The sequence below is a fragment of the Rhinopithecus bieti genome, unplaced genomic scaffold (assembly GCF_001698545.2).
Source record: "Rhinopithecus bieti isolate Rb0 unplaced genomic scaffold, ASM169854v2 scaffold_7681, whole genome shotgun sequence".
NCBI classification, from domain to species: domain Eukaryota; kingdom Metazoa; phylum Chordata; class Mammalia; order Primates; family Cercopithecidae; genus Rhinopithecus; species Rhinopithecus bieti.
Window position 1 is genome coordinate 5,562,649 of NW_016806571.1, and position 17,760 is coordinate 5,580,408.

The 17,760-nt window shown below is 44.0% G+C and overlaps 1 protein-coding gene across 3 annotated transcripts in view; it reads right to left on the minus strand.

Moving 5' to 3' along the window:
* RBKS (ribokinase) overlaps positions 1–17,760 on the minus strand; it is a 114,007-nt gene that overhangs the window by 8,576 nt on the left and 87,671 nt on the right. The gene's annotated exons all lie outside the window — the stretch shown is intronic.

A 17,760-nucleotide genomic window follows, 5' to 3' on the forward strand; every position in this document is an offset into this window, starting at 1 on the left:
AAAAAAAAAAAAAAAAAAAAAAAAAAGTTTAAAAAATATTATACCCACACCTGAAAACACTCTTAAAATCACTAAAATTCTTTTCCACTACTGCCAAGGCCAGGGAAACACAGGGCTTGGTGGAACCGTGTGTGCTGGAAGCATTATTTAGGCAGCAACAATTCTCACAATTTGATTACCCTTCATTCTCGGGGCTACATTACGTGTTGCTTTTTTCTTTTGAGACACGGTCTCGCTCTGTCACCCAGGATGGAGTGCAGTAGCATAATCATAGCTCACTGATGTCTTGATCTCCCAGGCTCAAGCAATCCTTTCACCTCAACCTCCTGAGTAGCTGGGACCACAGGTGTGCACCACCATACCCAGCTAATCTTTTTATTTTTTGTAGAGATGAGGTTGGCCAGGCACAGTGGCTCACGTCTGTAATCCCAGCACATGGGGAGCAAGACCAGCCTGGGCAACGTTGCGAAGCCCTGTCTCTACAAAAAACATAAAAATTAGCTGGGCATTGAAGTGTGTGCCTGTAGTCCTAGCTACCTGGTAGTTTGAGGCAGGAGGATCACCTGAACCCAGGGGTGTTGAGCCTGCAGTGAGCTGTGATCATGTCACTGCACTCCAGCCTGGGCGAAAGAGTGAGATCCTGTCCAAATAAACAAATAAATAAATAAATAGGCAGGGTCTTCCCATGTTGCCCAGGCTGGTCTCAAACTCCTGGGCTCAAGGGATCCTCCCGCCTTGGCCTCCCAGGTACGAGACGCTGTGCCTGGCCTACACACTGCATTGCTAGAGAATAAAAGATAAGTCCTTCCTATATTAAAAATGGGGGGTTCCCAATAAAGAAAACTCTAGACTAGATGGCTTCGCTGGATAATCCTTGCAAACATTTAAGTAAGAACTAATCCTAATTCTACACAAATTCTTTAAGAAAATAGAAGAGCCAAGGAAACACTTTATAATGCTAGCGTCACCATGATACCAAAACCAGACAATGACATTGCAAGAAAACAAAAAAGATCAATACCCTTTGTGAATATAGATGTAAAAACCTTCACTTTTTTAAAGCAAATTAAATAAATATATGTGTGTGTGTGTATATATATATACAATATATGATAATACATCATGACCAAGTAGAACTTATCACAGGAATGCAAGATTGGTTTAACGTTTTAAAAAATCAATGTAATTCAGTAATATTAAAAACCTTATGATTATATCAACAGGAGCTGAAAAGCATGTCACAAAATTCTACATTCATTCATGATAAAAATTCAGCAAATTTAGAAAGATGTAACTTGATCTTCTTGATAAAGAGCATTTATGAAAAATCTACAGCTAACATCATGCTCAACCAGAAAGACTGAATGCTTCCTCCCTAATATAGGGAACAAATCAAAGATGTCTATTCTCACTACTTCTACACAACACTGTACTGGATTGCCTAGCCAGTGCAAAAGGACAGGGGAAAAAAAAGAAAGAAAAGGCATACAGATTGAAAAGGAAGAAGTAAAACAGCTTTTCTTTGTAGATGACTAGGAAGAATGTAGAAAATCCTAGGAAGTCCAGCCAAAAAGCTACTAGAAATGGTGGGTTTAGCAAGGTAACAGACACAAGGTCACTATAAAAAACCAATTGTGGCCAGGCGTGGTGGCTCACGCCTGTAATCCCAGCACTTTTGGAGGCCGCGGCAGGTGGGTAACAAGGTCAGGAGATCAAGACCATCCTGGCTAACACGGTGAAACCCCATCTCTACTAAAAATACAAAAAAAAAAAAAAAGCCGGGCATGGTGTCGGGCACCTGTAGTCCCAGCTACTCGGGAGGCTGAGGCAGGAGAATGGCATGAACCCGGGAGGTGGAACTTGCAGTGAGCCAAGATCGCGTCACTGCACTCCAGCCTGGGTGACAGAGCGAGACTCTGTCTCAAAAAAAAAAAAAAAAAAAAAAAAAAAAAAAAAAATTACATTTTTATATATTAGCAATGAACAAGAACTCAAAGTTATGAAAACATTTGCAACAGCATTTTAAAAATGAAGTATTTAGGCTAAATTTAACTGAATATGTGTAAGATCTATCTACTCTTGCTATGGAAAGTTAAAGAAAAATAAATGGTGAGCGTTTCAAGGATTGGAAAACTCAATATTCTTAAGATATCAATTCTCCCCAAACAGCTGGCAATTGTTGTAAATTAATAAACTGATTTTAAAATGTACATGGAAATGGAAACGTCCTAGAATAGCCAAAACAGTTTTGAAAAAGAACCAAGTTTCCAGGCTTACCATAAGCTACAGTAATTAGACAGTGAGATACTGACATAAGGATAGACATGTAGGTCACTTGATAACTTGATACAAGAGTCCAGACACCGACAAATATATGGTTAACTTATTTCCAACAAAGGAATAGGTTGAGTATCCCTTAATCTGAAATACATGGGACCAGACATGTTTTGGATTTCACTTTTTGTGTGTTTGTCATACTCACTGGTTGAGCATCTCTTATCCAAAAATTTGAAATCCAATATACTCCAATGAACATTTCTTTTGAGGATCAGGTTGGCAATGAAAAAATTTCAGATTTTGAAGTTATTTTATTTTATTTTATTTTTTGAGACAGGGTCTCACTCTGTTGCCCAGGCTGGAGTGTGGTGGCGTGATCTTGGCTCACTGTAACCTCTGCCTCCTGGGTTCAAGCAATCCTCCCACTTCAGCCTCCCAAGTAACTGGGATTATAGATGTGTGCCACCACACCCGGCTTTTTTTTTTTTTTTTTTTTTGAGTTAGAGTCTCACTCTATAGCCCAGGCTGGAGTGCAATGGTGCGATCTTGACTCACTGTAACCTCCGCCTCCTGGGTTCAAGCAATTTCCTGCCTCAGCCTCCCAAGTAGCTGGGATTACAGGCATCTGCCACCATGCCCGGCTAATTTTTGTATTTTTAGTAGAGATGGGGTTTCACCATAGTGGCCAGGCTGGTCTTGAGCTCCTGACCTTGTGATCTGCCTGCCTCGGCCTCCCAAAGTGCTGGGATTACAGGCGTGAACCACCGTGCTTGGCCAGCAAATTTTTTTGTGTGTGTGTGTGTGTATTTGTGTGTGTATGTATGTGTGTGTGTGTGTGTATGTAGAGAGAGAGAGAGAGAGATGGGGTTTCACCATGTTGCCCAGGCTGGTCTTGAACTCCTGGGCTCAAGGGATCTACCTGCCTAGGCCTCCTGAAATGCTGGGATTACAAGTGTGATTACAGGGATTATGGTGCACCTGGCCCACGATTTTGAAGCATTTTGGACTGCAGATTTTGGGTTAGGGAAACTCAACCTGTACCCAGTAATTCAATGGAGGAAAGGGCAGTCTTTTAAACAAATGGTTCTGGAACAAATGGATATCCATATGCAAGAACACAAACCCTTACCTCACACTATGGACAACGATTAACTCAAAATGGGTCACAAACCTAAATGTAAGAGTTGAAACAACAAACTTCTAGAAGAAGACAGGAGAAAATCTGTAACCTTGTGCTAGGCAGATTTCTTAGGACACCAAAAGCACAAAGATTAAAAAACCCGATAAACTGAAATTTATCAAAATTTAAAGCCTTTGCCCTTTAAAAGAATATCAAAAGATAAGCCATGGACTGGGATAAAACATTTGCAAAACATGTATCTGACAAAGAACTGTTATAACTCAATAATACAACCCAGTAAGACCAACAACCCAATAAAAATGGGCAAGAGATTTGAACAGAAGTTTCATCAAAGAAGCTTCATCATGCATATGCCAAATAAGTATATGAAAAGATGCTCAATGTAATCAGACACTAGGGAAATGCAAACTCAAAACACAATGAGATGGCATTATATACCTAGTACAAAGACTAAAATATTTAAAGCTGAAAGTACCAACAATTGGCGTAAATGTCCTGGAAATATGAAAAGTCTTATTCATTGCTTGTGGGAATGCAAAATGATAGAGATACTTTGGAAAATAGTTTGGCAGCTTCCCAATAATGTTAAACATATACTTACAAAACCCAGGAATTCTATTCCTAGCTATTTATCCAAAAGAAATGAAAGCATATATCCACATAAAGCCCTATATGTGAATGTTGACAGCAGCATTATTTATAATCACTCCAAACTGGAAACAATCCACATGTCCTAGAACTGGTGAATGGATAAACAAACGGCGGCGCGTCCAGACAAGGCAGTATTACTTAGCAAGAAAATGGAAGGAGCTGCTGATGAAACAGCATGGATGAATCTCAAAAGAATTATGCTGAGCGGGAGAAGCCAGGCACAAAAGATTACATGTCACATTGTATGATTTCTGTGATGGTGAATTTTGTGTTAACTTGACTAGGCTGAATGATGCCCACATAGCTGGTTAAACATTATTTCTGTTTAATAGAAATAATGTTTCTGTGTCTGTGATGGTGTTTCTGGAAGAGACTGTCATTTTAATTTGTAGACCGAGTGAAGAAGATCGGTCCTCACCAATGTGGGCAGGCATCTTCTAATCTGTTGAGGGCGTGGATGGAACGAAAAGGCAGAAGGGCAAATTCTTTCTCTCTCTTCTTGAGCTAGGACATCTATATTCTCCCCTCTCCCTCCGCACATTAACTGGGATCTCAGGTCTTTGACCTCAGACTAAACGGTACCACTGGCTTTCCTATTTCTCCATGTTGCAGACCGTGGGCCTTCTTGGCTTCCATAACTGCACGTGTCAATTCCCATAATAAATCTACACACACACTTGGGCCGGACGCAGTGGCTCACACCTGTAATCCCAGCACATTGGGAGGCTGAGGTGGGCGGATCACGAGGTCAGGAGATCGAGACCATCCTGGCTAACACGGTGAAACCCTGTCTCTACTAAAAATACAAAAAAATTAGCTGGGCGTAGTGGCGGGTGCCTGTAGTCCCAGCTACTCCGGAAGCTGAGGCAGGAGAATGGCGTGAACCCGGGAGGCAAAGCTTGCAGTGAGCTGAGATTGTGCCACTGCACTCCAGCCTGGGCGACAGAGGGAGACTCCATCTCAAAAAAAAAAAATAAATAAAATAAATAAATAAATAAATCTACACACACANTTTTTTGAGTTAGAGTCTCACTCTATAGCCCAGGCTGGAGTGCAATGGTGCGATCTTGACTCACTGTAACCTCCGCCTCCTGGGTTCAAGCAATTTCCTGCCTCAGCCTCCCAAGTAGCTGGGATTACAGGCATCTGCCACCATGCCCGGCTAATTTTGTATTTTAGTAGAGATGGGGTTTCACCATAGTGGCCAGGCTGGTCTTGAGCTCCTGACCTTGTGATCTGCCTGCCTCGGCCTCCCAAAGTGCTGGGATTACAGGCGTGAACCACCGTGCTTGGCCAGCAAATTTTTTTGTGTGTGTGTGTGTGTATTTGTGTGTGTATGTATGTGTGTGTGTGTGTGTATGTAGAGAGAGAGAGAGAGAGATGGGGTTTCACCATGTTGCCCAGGCTGGTCTTGAACTCCTGGGCTCAAGGGATCTACCTGCCTAGGCCTCCTGAAATGCTGGGATTACAAGTGTGATTACAGGGATTATGGTGCACCTGGCCCACGATTTTGAAGCATTTTGGACTGCAGATTTTGGGTTAGGGAAACTCAACCTGTACCCAGTAATTCAATGGAGGAAAGGGCAGTCTTTTAAACAAATGGTTCTGGAACAAATGGATATCCATATGCAAGAACACAAACCCTTACCTCACACTATGGACAACGATTAACTCAAAATGGGTCACAAACCTAAATGTAAGAGTTGAAACAACAAACTTCTAGAAGAAGACAGGAGAAAATCTGTAACCTTGTGCTAGGCAGATTTCTTAGGACACCAAAAGCACAAAGATTAAAAAACCCGATAAACTGAAATTTATCAAAATTTAAAGCCTTTGCCCTTTAAAAGAATATCAAAAGATAAGCCATGGACTGGGATAAAACATTTGCAAAACATGTATCTGACAAAGAACTGTTATAACTCAATAATACAACCCAGTAAGACCAACAACCCAATAAAATGGGCAAGAGATTTGAACAGAAGTTTCATCAAAGAAGCTTCATCATGCATATGCCAAATAAGTATATGAAAAGATGCTCAATGTAATCAGACACTAGGGAAATGCAAACTCAAAACACAATGAGATGGCATTATATACCTAGTACAAAGACTAAAATATTTAAAGCTGAAAGTACCAACAATTGGCGTAAATGTCCTGGAAATATGAAAAGTCTTATTCATTGCTTGTGGGAATGCAAAATGATAGAGATACTTTGGAAAATAGTTTGGCAGCTTCCCAATAATGTTAAACATATACTTACAAAACCCAGGAATTCTATTCCTAGCTATTTATCCAAAAGAAATGAAAGCATATATCCACATAAAGCCCTATATGTGAATGTTGACAGCAGCATTATTTATAATCACTCCAAACTGGAAACAATCCACATGTCCTAGAACTGGTGAATGGATAAACAAACGGCGGCGCGTCCAGACAAGGCAGTATTACTTAGCAAGAAAATGGAAGGAGCTGCTGATGAAACAGCATGGATGAATCTCAAAAGAATTATGCTGAGCGGGAGAAGCCAGGCACAAAAGATTACATGTCACATTGTATGATTTCTGTGATGGTGAATTTTGTGTTAACTTGACTAGGCTGAATGATGCCCACATAGCTGGTTAAACATTATTTCTGTTTAATAGAAATAATGTTTCTGTGTCTGTGATGGTGTTTCTGGAAGAGACTGTCATTTTAATTTGTAGACCGAGTGAAGAAGATCGGTCCTCACCAATGTGGGCAGGCATCTTCTAATCTGTTGAGGGCGTGGATGGAACGAAAAGGCAGAAGGGCAAATTCTTTCTCTCTCTTCTTGAGCTAGGACATCTATATTCTCCCCTCTCCCTCCGCACATTAACTGGGATCTCAGGTCTTTGACCTCAGACTAAACGGTACCACTGGCTTTCCTATTTCTCCATGTTGCAGACCGTGGGCCTTCTTGGCTTCCATAACTGCACGTGTCAATTCCCATAATAAATCTACACACACACTTGGGCCGGACGCAGTGGCTCACACCTGTAATCCCAGCACATTGGGAGGCTGAGGTGGGCGGATCACGAGGTCAGGAGATCGAGACCATCCTGGCTAACACGGTGAAACCCTGTCTCTACTAAAATACAAAAAAATTAGCTGGGCGTAGTGGCGGGTGCCTGTAGTCCCAGCTACTCCGGAAGCTGAGGCAGGAGAATGGCGTGAACCCGGGAGGCAAAGCTTGCAGTGAGCTGAGATTGTGCCACTGCACTCCAGCCTGGGCGACAGAGGGAGACTCCATCTCAAAAAAAAAAAATAAATAAAATAAATAAATAAATAAATCTACACACACACACACACACACACACATACAATACATATACATATACATATACATCTCTCTTCTTGATCTGATTTCTCTGGTGAACCCCAGCTAATATCAATTCATGTATATGAAATCCTAGAAAAGGCAAAAATGTAGCAACAGAAAGCAGGTCAAGGGCTGGGGAGTATTGACTGCAAAGGGACTGCACAGGAACTTTCTGGGGTGATAAATACTCTAGGTTATGATTATAGTAGTGATTAAATGACTGTATACATTCATCAAAACACTGAATCATGCACTGAAAATGGGTAAAATCTTATTGTATAAAAATTATATCTAATACAACTGATTTTTTAAAAAGGCAGAGGAGTGGGTATGTGTATTGGGTTATACAGGAATGTCAGGTTTGAAAACTTTGATAGTTATTTCCTGGGTTTACTATTGATTTACTCCAAAGTGTGTGGTTGAGGTAATTATTGAGATTTACTGTGGGCCATGCTTAAGTGTTTTGATTGGCATATGGGAATTTTGTCCTTATATTGAGAGCTCGAATTCTGCCTCTGCTCTTCCAGTCTAAAGATTTCTTTCTTCTGGCAGCGTGGCCTTTGGAGTCAGACAGACCTGTATGTGAATCTTGGCCTCACCACTTTCTAGCTTTATGACATTGGGGAAATTAATGTAAATTCTCTGTGACTTTGTTTTCTTATACATAAAATGAAGTTATTAACATCTCTCTCATAAGGATTTTGTGAACATTAAAAAACAGCTCAACTTTCAATAGAAGAGATAAATTAAAAAATAAAAGCTAAACAACTGTTAGTTCTTTCCTTTCCGACCAAAAGCATTTCTGTCTTTTCCCTAATTAAAAGTTGATGGCTTTGTTTCCACTGAATCTATCATCCCTTGGTGCTCAATCTTTTTACCTAAAATCAATGACCAGAAATCTTAACACATGTTGTTTCTTCACTTATTTTTCTACTTCCTCCCTTGACCTCCCTTGCTCTTTTGCACACCCTCTGCACAGACTGGGCATGTTCACTTCACTGCTGGTTTATGCTCTGCCTTTCTCCTGCTCCTTCTTGCTCTGCCAAGTCCCCCTTTCTCTGTGTCTAGTTTGGAAGCCATTGATCCTGCCAGTCTTCTTTACCTTTTTGGGCCTTCATTCAAAACTGTTTGCTGTCTTTCTTTAGAAGGCCCTGCTCCTTTATGATATCTTCCCAGAGTACCTCATTTTTTTTTTTTTTGAGACAGAGTCTTGCTCTGTTGCCCAGGCTGGAGTGCAGTGGCATGATCTCGGCTCACTGCAACCTCCGCCTCCTGTGTTCACGCCATTCTCCGGCCTCAGCCTCCCGAGTAGCTGGGACTACAGGTGCCCGTCACCACGCCCAGGTAATTTTTTGTAATTTTAGTAGAGATGGGGTTTCACTGTGTTAGCCAGGATGGTCTCAATCTCCTGACCTCGTGATCCGCCCGCCTCGGCCGCCCAAAGTGCTGGGATTATAGGCATGAGCCACTGTGCCCGGGCCCAGAGTACCTCATTTTGCCAAAGTTACTTGAAACACTTCAACAACCTATGTGCTTAACCTAACAATTCCTACAAAAGGTCAGCCTTCTACTCTCTGTTTGCCTTGGTGTAGAGTGGAGTATAGATTAAATGGTCAAGTCCACATCAAGAAAGAGCTCTGATTGCAATTAGGTTGACTCATCCACGGAATGCAAAAGCAATTTACTTAAAGGGTTCTGAAAATAGATCAATTGTTAACAGTGACATTAAATGTTATTAAGAATCCACAAGTCTATACTGATATAAAATAAATTAATAAATACTGGAGAAAGAAAAATTCTTCCTTACAGTAGAATGCCAGCTAGTAAAAACCTTTAAAAAGTCACTATTGTGCAACTATCATAGTGCTGTCTGATTCAGGGAGGAATCATCAGTGGAGGCATTAACACTGCTGGGTAAAGGTAGGATGAGGGTAGGATATTTACAAGTTATAAATAATCCCCCCACAGATTATTAATTACAGAGGCAAAAAGAGTGACTGTACACTTGAGAAACCTGGGAGGCACCACCTTAACCAAGTGGCCAACAGTAGTATCACCGATAATAAGACAAACTGACACCACTGCCCCCTGATGTGCGGCCTGGAGAAGGACACGAGGTCACGGATGTAGCATTCCTGCCTCAAATGCATAAGACAGACCTAAATTGACATGCATTCTAGAAAACAATGAGCTTGTGCTGTTCGAAAAATATCAATGCCATGAAAGACAACATAGTTTACGAACCTGTTTCATAATCAAGGAGACTAAAGTAATACATAGTCTTGGATTGGATCCTGAACCAAAAATTATAAAAAACCGCTATTGGGACATTATTAGACTGTACATATAAGATTATCTCCATGTAAAACTTCTTGAATTTGATAATTATATTGTACTTCTGTTATGTCCTTTTTTTCAGGAGACATATCCTGAAGTACTAAGAGGTAGAATCATGATGTTTGCGACTTACTCTCAAATCGAAAAAAAGATATTAATGTATTTTGAGAGAAAGCAATAAAACAAATGTGGCAAAATGCTAATATCGGGGAAACTAGGTGAAGAGTATATGGGACTACTGCAACTTTTCTGTAAGTTTTACTTTTTAAAAATAAAAAATTTTATTAAAGAAGTTGTGGGGGCTGGGCATGGTGGCTCATGCCTGTAATCCCAGCACTTTGGGAGGCCGAGACTGGTGGATCACCTGAGGTCGGGAATTCAAGACCAGCCTGATCAACATGGAGAAACCCCATCTCTACTAAATACAAAATTAGCCGGGTGTGGTGGTGCATGCCTGTAATCCCAACTATTTGGGAGGCCGAGGCAGGAGAATTGCTTGAACCTGGGAGGTGGAGGTTGTGATGAGCCGAGATTGCACCATTGCACTCCAGCCTGGGCAACGAGAGCGAAACTCCGTCTCAAAAAAAAAAAAAAAAAGTTTTAAAAATCCCATGTGTAAGAAGGAAATCAATATCAGTCACTCTTTGTGAATTTGCAAATGGGCCAATTTCTGCCCCTGAATGATTTCTCTTTCTTTTTAAGTAAGTGGACATCTGCTACAAGTTGTGGGGGCTGGGCATGGTGGCTCATGCCTGTAATCCCAGCACTTTGGGAGGCCGAGACTGGTGGATCACCTGAGGTCGGGAATTCAAGACCAGCCTGATCAACATGGAGAAACCCCATCTCTACTAAATACAAAATTAGCCGGGTGTGGTGGTGCATGCCTGTAATCCCAACTATTTGGGAGGCCGAGGCAGGAGAATTGCTTGAACCTGGGAGGTGGAGGTTGTGATGAGCCGAGATTGCACCATTGCACTCCAGCCTGGGCAACGAGAGCGAAACTCCGTCTCAAAAAAAAAAAAAAAAAGTTTTAAAATCCCATGTGTAAGAAGGAAATCAATATCAGTCACTCTTTGTGAATTTGCAAATGGGCCAATTTCTGCCCCTGAATGATTTCTCTTTCTTTTTAAGTAAGTGGACATCTGCTACAAGTCAGGGTGGACTGAAGTGAAGCTCTTTCCCACACTTGGAAATACCCACCTCATTGAGGCAGTTTCCACTGTAATCATGAACTAGACAATGACACTCCCATGAACAATGAGAGGATTGGGAGGAACACTTTTTTTTCTTTTTCTTTTTCTTTTGAGCTGGAGTTTTCGCTCTTGTTGCCCAGGCTGGAGGCAATGGCGCGATCTCGGCTCACTGCAACCTCCGACTCCCAGGTTCAAGCAATTCTCCTGCCTCAGCCTCCCAAGTAGCTGGGATTACAAGTGTGTGTCACCACGCCTGGCTAATTTTTGTATTTTTAGTAGAGACAGGGTTTCAACATGTTGGCCAGGCTGGTCTCAAACTCCTGACCTTGGGTGATCTGCCTGCCTCAGCCTCCCAAAGTGCTGGGATTACAGGTGTAAGCCACTGTGCCCAGCCTGGGAGGAACATTTTTTAACTGTGACAGTGATTGCCAAAAAACAAAAAACTGAGGCCTGGGATGTTAGTGACAGCCCTGTTGTGATGGTATCCAGCACCCTGTGCCAAGACCACTGCTGGTTTCTTGTTTTCAACCAAGAACCATGACAGAGGCAATCTCCATGTGTTAAACTCTTATGAGAGGTCAGAAATCTTGTCCATGTCTTTCCTTGCTGACTCCTTAGAGTTTTACAATCCCTTAAAAGTACTGGGCATTCAATGAATACTTGCTGATGGACCGTCTCTCAGATGCCCCAGTCTCCACCTTCTCACCAGATGTGAGATGCAGGGGTTCTGTGTTTTTTTCACAAAGAGGGCAACAGTTGGACTACTGAGCCCCAAACCACAAAGAAGCAGGGAGGCTCCTGGTTGACAGGGGCCTTCAGGTCAAAGACAAGAAGGCCGATCTGAAGTCACATTACATCCAACATTGGAAAAACTCTTTGAAATTTAAACATAAAAGGGGCAGAAAAGGCCTTGTACTCTTTACAGAGGAGTGGAAGGGTAAGGAAGAGAGTGAACTTTTCCTGTTTGCTCTGCATCAACAGGCAGCAAAGCTGGGTATTTATATACACACACACAAAACACTGACCTCATTTCATCTTCACACTGACCCCCTGACCACCCCCTACTAAAACTTGAGGGAATTGAGTCTCAGAAACATCCAGTCATTTGTCCAGAGTCACACAGCTGGTAAATGGCAGAGCTGCACTTTGTACCCAGACTCAGCGATTCCTGCTCCCATCATGTTACACCACCCAGTGAAGGTTTGGGGCAAGCAGGCAAGCAGGGAGGGAAAAAGGAAGGAAATCAAGCTGAAAAGAGTCTCCCTTCCTTTTGACATCCTGTAATCCCTTTGTATTTCTCTTAGGACTCCGAGTTCATTGTGCTGAACGTTTTTTGTACAAGACTTTGCTCTGGGACAATCTGAACTCTCTTTAGGGTAGGTACTACTTCTCTGTCCCCCGTTTCTCCTGCTACCTTGTCCCTTGCTTTGAGCTGACCTGACTCATTGGGCCTGGCTGTATCATGTTCTTCTCTTCCCATGAGCTCTTCTAAGGTGACCAGACGGCCCTTGCTGAACTACATGTGACTTTCTTTTGTGTTAGTGAAAATGAAGGTTAGGTTGCCACGGCCCAGAGTTACTTGATATTCTCATTGTTGAATCTATTTATAACACAAAGCTTTCAAGTGCCAATAAATTACTTGGCTGTTGATTCACATCTTCAGTATAACTATTTTTATACACTGGTATGATTTTTTTTTTTAAATGGAAAGTGCTTTAAAAGTAGGAGCTGTATTGTATCACTGTGATTTTCCTGTAAGTCAAGTACTTTCCAATCAATCATTCTTAGAATAATGAAATAGTTCTCATTGATACAACATGATGGTTTTAACCTTTTACTGAAAATTATTTTTGTGCCAAAAGGGGTGATGGCATAATTCATCTTCCTTCAATATAATACCCATGTGGCTACTACCCTTTGCCTTCTCACAGTGATTTCCTCTTAAGGAAGAGCTGCTCTTATAGAATGGGTGTGGCATCTGAAACCCCTGCCTTCCTAAGGTCCTTGACACTTCTGGGTTCTGAGTTCTAGTGGTGCCCATGGAGGAAGCTGGGGAATCAGGGAAGCGCAAGGACAGGAAAATTGGCCCCATGGAATACCTGAGCCTTCTAGTGGGGGTGGGAGGGGTGCCGCTGGGGAGGGTTGAGGACTTGGCAGGGCTGGTGAGAGATGACCCCAAGGGGAGAATCTGAGAGGCGGGCGCCCCTGAGGCCAGCGCCTGGAGCTGGGTATGGGTCTGGGTGGGCAGCCTCTGCTGCTAGGGCCCAAGGCAATGTTGCCATGGGCGGCTGGTTTCTCATTTCCCTTCCCCTCCGTTTCAGACAATCCTGTCTGTCCATAGCTGCCTCACTCCCCCCTCCCTCCCATTGTCCCTTGCCTGCCTGGGCCCTGGACTATGGCCATGGGTTAGTTCCTTCACTGAACGTACCTGACTCATGTCCCTGCTTCTTAAGGCTCTGCTCTCTTAATAAACGCTGTGGAGCTGGCAAAAATGTGTGACATCCCCACCAGAGCACACCTCCATGTTAATCTGAGTCTGCTGGTCTGCCATAGCTTTTGTTTTGAGGCTCTGCTCAGAATCAGGCTCTCTGCTAAGTGCTTTGCATGTTATGGCCTTTGTTTTCATTAGAACCTGGGGGAGGTAGGCTTATTTGGGGCTGTGGTGTATGGTTAGGCAAAGTGGCATTGCGCAAGGGTGCCCAGCTGAGGGCTGAGGGTGGGCTGTGGGCCATGGCCAGCTCACTGAGCTATGTGCCTATCCAGACGGGCAGGTTCTTCTATAATAATGCACAGAGTGTCACAGACGCCAGGAGCAACCCTGGGCCATCCTTATTTTACACTGAGGAAAATGGGATTTAAGGAGGTTAAATCACTTGCCCAGTGTAAAGAAAAGGTGGTAAATGGCAGTTGAGATTTGTACCAAGGTCATCTGTGCAGGAATCCAGCAGCAGAGCAGATGGAGAAGCTATTTTGGGGGAAAGAGACTGCCCACATTTTCCCATTTCCCCATGGGAAGGCTTATGTTTTCTGTAGTGATGAAGAAATACAGGGATGGAGGAGGGAAGGCTGTGAAGGTCCAGTGAGAATCCACTGCATGGGGGTCCCATTTTCCTCTGTGTGCTCGGGGCAGGAGCAGAGAACATGAACTAGTGTTGTCCTGGGCAGGTGTGGGGGAGGAGCAGGGGTACAAAAGAATCAAAGGTTTCAGGAAAGAATATTTCAGATGAACAACCAGAGAGTCTGACCTGGATCAGGAAAGAAGAGAGGCCAGGAGGGGGTCAGCAGGCAAGGAGAAAGTGCAGGGAACTAAGACAAGTGGGAATGGTGTAGAAGAGGTGAAAGCCAGGGATTGCTCAGAGAGGAGGATGTGAGGTTTTAGCGGAGAACTGAAGTGGTTCCAAGGAGGTACTAGCCATGTCCTGGAGGTTGTCACGGGAGTGGGAGGCTGCAGTGAAGGGGAGGTGAAGGGTCACCGGAGTAGAGGGCATCTAGGAGCTATGAGACTTGGTAATGGTTCATCCTCATGGCGCTGAAGTCATCCCACATCATGACAGCATTGGGGCAGAGAGAAAAATGGTCATGTAGATGCCAAAGTCCTAGAAAAACACACATGGATCAGGAGAGGAAGTTGGGGTATATGTAGCCGAACAGTTTCAGCTGCTATGAATATAATGGGTCCTAAATCAATATCTTTAGCCCAGACTCTCATCTGTCTTTGGATTTGTGTATCTAACCACCTGTGAGCCGGCTCAACCTGGCTCATGTCTCTTGCAGGCAACTCTAACTCAACACGGCTGAAATGAACTCAAAACTCTGCCTTAAAATGGGCCTCTTCTTATCTTTTCAGCTTGTGACACCTCCACACTGAAAACTTGGGGTTCTCCTGGGTATTTCCTTCCCATATACTTAATCAATCACCAGTTGCTGAGTTTAAATCCTAAATGTTTCTCAAATCTGTCCTCTCGTCTCCACGCCTACCCCCACTGCCCCAGTAATGTCCACATCACCTCAGAGGGCCACATTAGCTTCCTAGCCAGTCTCCCTGCCTCCAGTCTGGACCCTTCCAGCCCATCCTCTACACTACTGCAAATCTGTCCATGTGGCCTCCGTGCCGTCAACTTCTTAACATGGCACATGAGGTTCCCACTTTTCCAGTTTCATCTCTTACTTCCTCCTATTCACTTAAGGAACTTACTTCTTCCTATTCAGTTATGGGTCTCAGTACACAGAGACACCTTGGCGTGGACTTTTCCCTAGGCTAACTCCTATACTCATTTTTGGAGATGCAGCTTGGGTATTAACTTGGTCATCACATATTTATTGCCTAGCACTGTGTTCAAAGCACTGTGCTGTCCCTGAAACCACCAGTCTCAGGCCCTCTGGTTGCCCCCTGCCCTCCCCTCGAGGGTAGGACACCTGTCTTCATCACTTCCGTGTCCTGAGACCTAGTGCAGGACCTGGACCATAGCTGAGGTAGGCACTGACTGAACCAAGAACTGTCAGGAGGATGGGTACTGAGCGACGAGGTGAGGAGCACACACTGTCCCAGGAACGCCCTGTAGGAGGATGACAATGGAACAGATGCGTGAAAGTTCTAGTTTGCCAAATTCCAGTTGATAGAAAAGGGGACAAGCTGGAGGAAATGATGGGTATGAAGTGTGGCTGGGAAAAACCCCCCAGTGATGAAAGTCTCCAAGGTAAGACCTTGTCAGGCAGCTCTAACAGATCCCAGACAATCTTGCAAGAATGACGTCACTACCAAGCTTCACTTGTTAGGAATCCGTACCCACGCTGAATGAGTCACTACCCAAACTGCCGAGGGACCCTAACAGTTACAGCCCTTGCATTCCTCCCTGATGTCTTCATGCATTCCATCTCACAAGTAGATGCCACTTTCTTCTCTTTTCAAAACCTCTCCCTACACAAAGCTATTCAGAGCCTACACTGTGGACACGAATTCCCCAGCCATGCTTGTGGTTTTAGAAGCCAGGGAAAAGCAAATGGGATGAAACATGACTAAATCATAAGTCAATGCATTATTTCTTTAAAAAGAATATTGTCAGGGATTTAGGAAAGGGAGAGAGGGCAAATGTAAACCACCAGGGTCTCTGCTACCTCCTACCACCATACTGGGGCCACTAGATTCTACCAACAGGGTCAGCCTTGCTGGCTACACTGGGTTTAGGTCAGAATTTCTTCAAGGGAGAGTGTTTCAAGGAGGGCTGTGCCAGCTGCTGAGATGGCTCATACTTATACTGGCCCAGGGGCCAGGCTTGCTCTGTGCTTGCTTCCACGTTCTAAAAATGGGGCTTCTGCCTTGTTCCTGTCTGCAGAAGGCTGAGGCGTGAGTATCTAGCTGACTGGGCCTGGGAACGTAAAAGTCATTCTTTGTCCCTCAAGGGTTAATCACTGACAGGCAGGAGATATGGGTGTCAAACGAACCTGGTTTTAGGTCCTGCCTCTGCCTTTTTGTTAGCTGTGTCTTTTCTTTTCTTTTCTTTTCTTTTTTTTTGAGACAGGCTCTTGCTCTGTCAGCCAGGTTGGGTTACAGTGGCACAATCACAGCTCACTGCAGCCTCAACCTCTTGGGCCCAAGCAGTTCTCCCACTTCAGCCTCCTGAGTAGCTGGGACTACCGGTGCAAGCCACCACTCCTGGCCAGCTCTGTCATCTTTTAAGAATGGTAAATTCATTGCCTTTTCACTGGCAGTAAAGGTCTTGTGTCATTTTTATTTCTATTCGCACAACTGGAAAATGTGATTTTTTCAACAGGGACAATGCAGTAAATGGTTCGGAATTCAGACAGACCTGGATTTAAGTCCTGATTTCACCACTTACTAGCTGTGTGACCTCTGGCAAGTTACTCAGCTTTTCCATGGGTTTATTTATCTGTACGATGGGAACTTGCCTCATAGGGCTATTGTGAAGACTGAATTAAGTAATGTATGTGAAAAGGCTTAGCACAGTGCTTGGCACAAAGCAGGTGTTCAACAAAGGTGAGGCAGACAAAGATGGTATTATTTCAGTGGCCCCTTATGTTGCTCAAGTTTTTGGCAGTGAAAGCCCATGACCTAGGTCAGAGGTGGCCAGACAAGGCATCTAAGAAACAAAGAAGGTCAACATCCCAGGGCACAATCCATAGGATTGTGAGGCAAGGGGTTTACGCTGTGACTGGCTTTATGTTTCCAGCTCAGAGTAGAAGGATAAGGGCGGCCAGGAATGCACTTGGAGGCAGGAAGAGGTGAAGATCAGTGTCCTGTGGCCCTTGTTTATGAGGGATGCCAGGCTCCAGAGAGTTCCAGCCATGATCACCATTGTGTGCTGGGGTCTCCATTTCCCATGCGTTCATTTGTGGAGGAGGTGCAGAGGGAGAACACTGAGAGGCTTCTGGGCAGAGGCCTAGAGCTGGGGCAGGTGAGGCTGCAGGACAGGATGGGAACAGGGTTACTGCTGGCAGGGACAGCCTGCACATCCTCAGCAATGCCAAGTTGATGGAGCATTCCATTGTCAACCACAGCTAGCCAGCCACTGCACAGAGGGCTGCCACCCATAGAGAGGAGATGTAGCAGAGGCTGGAGGACAGGGAAGGCAGGCTGAACAGATGGTGCAGGAACAATGTGATTTTGGAAGATATTCCCCTAGCAGTGCAGTGCTGGAACCTGAGGTCAGGGCCTATCCTGATTAATGATGGATAAAGGGCCACCTGATCTACTTACTCCATGTGATCAACCTCACCACTCACTCAGAGTGAACAGAAGGGCCCTGCCTACAGCCTTCATTTCATCTGGGGCATGCATTCCCAACTGGGGCTATATCTCCCCGAAA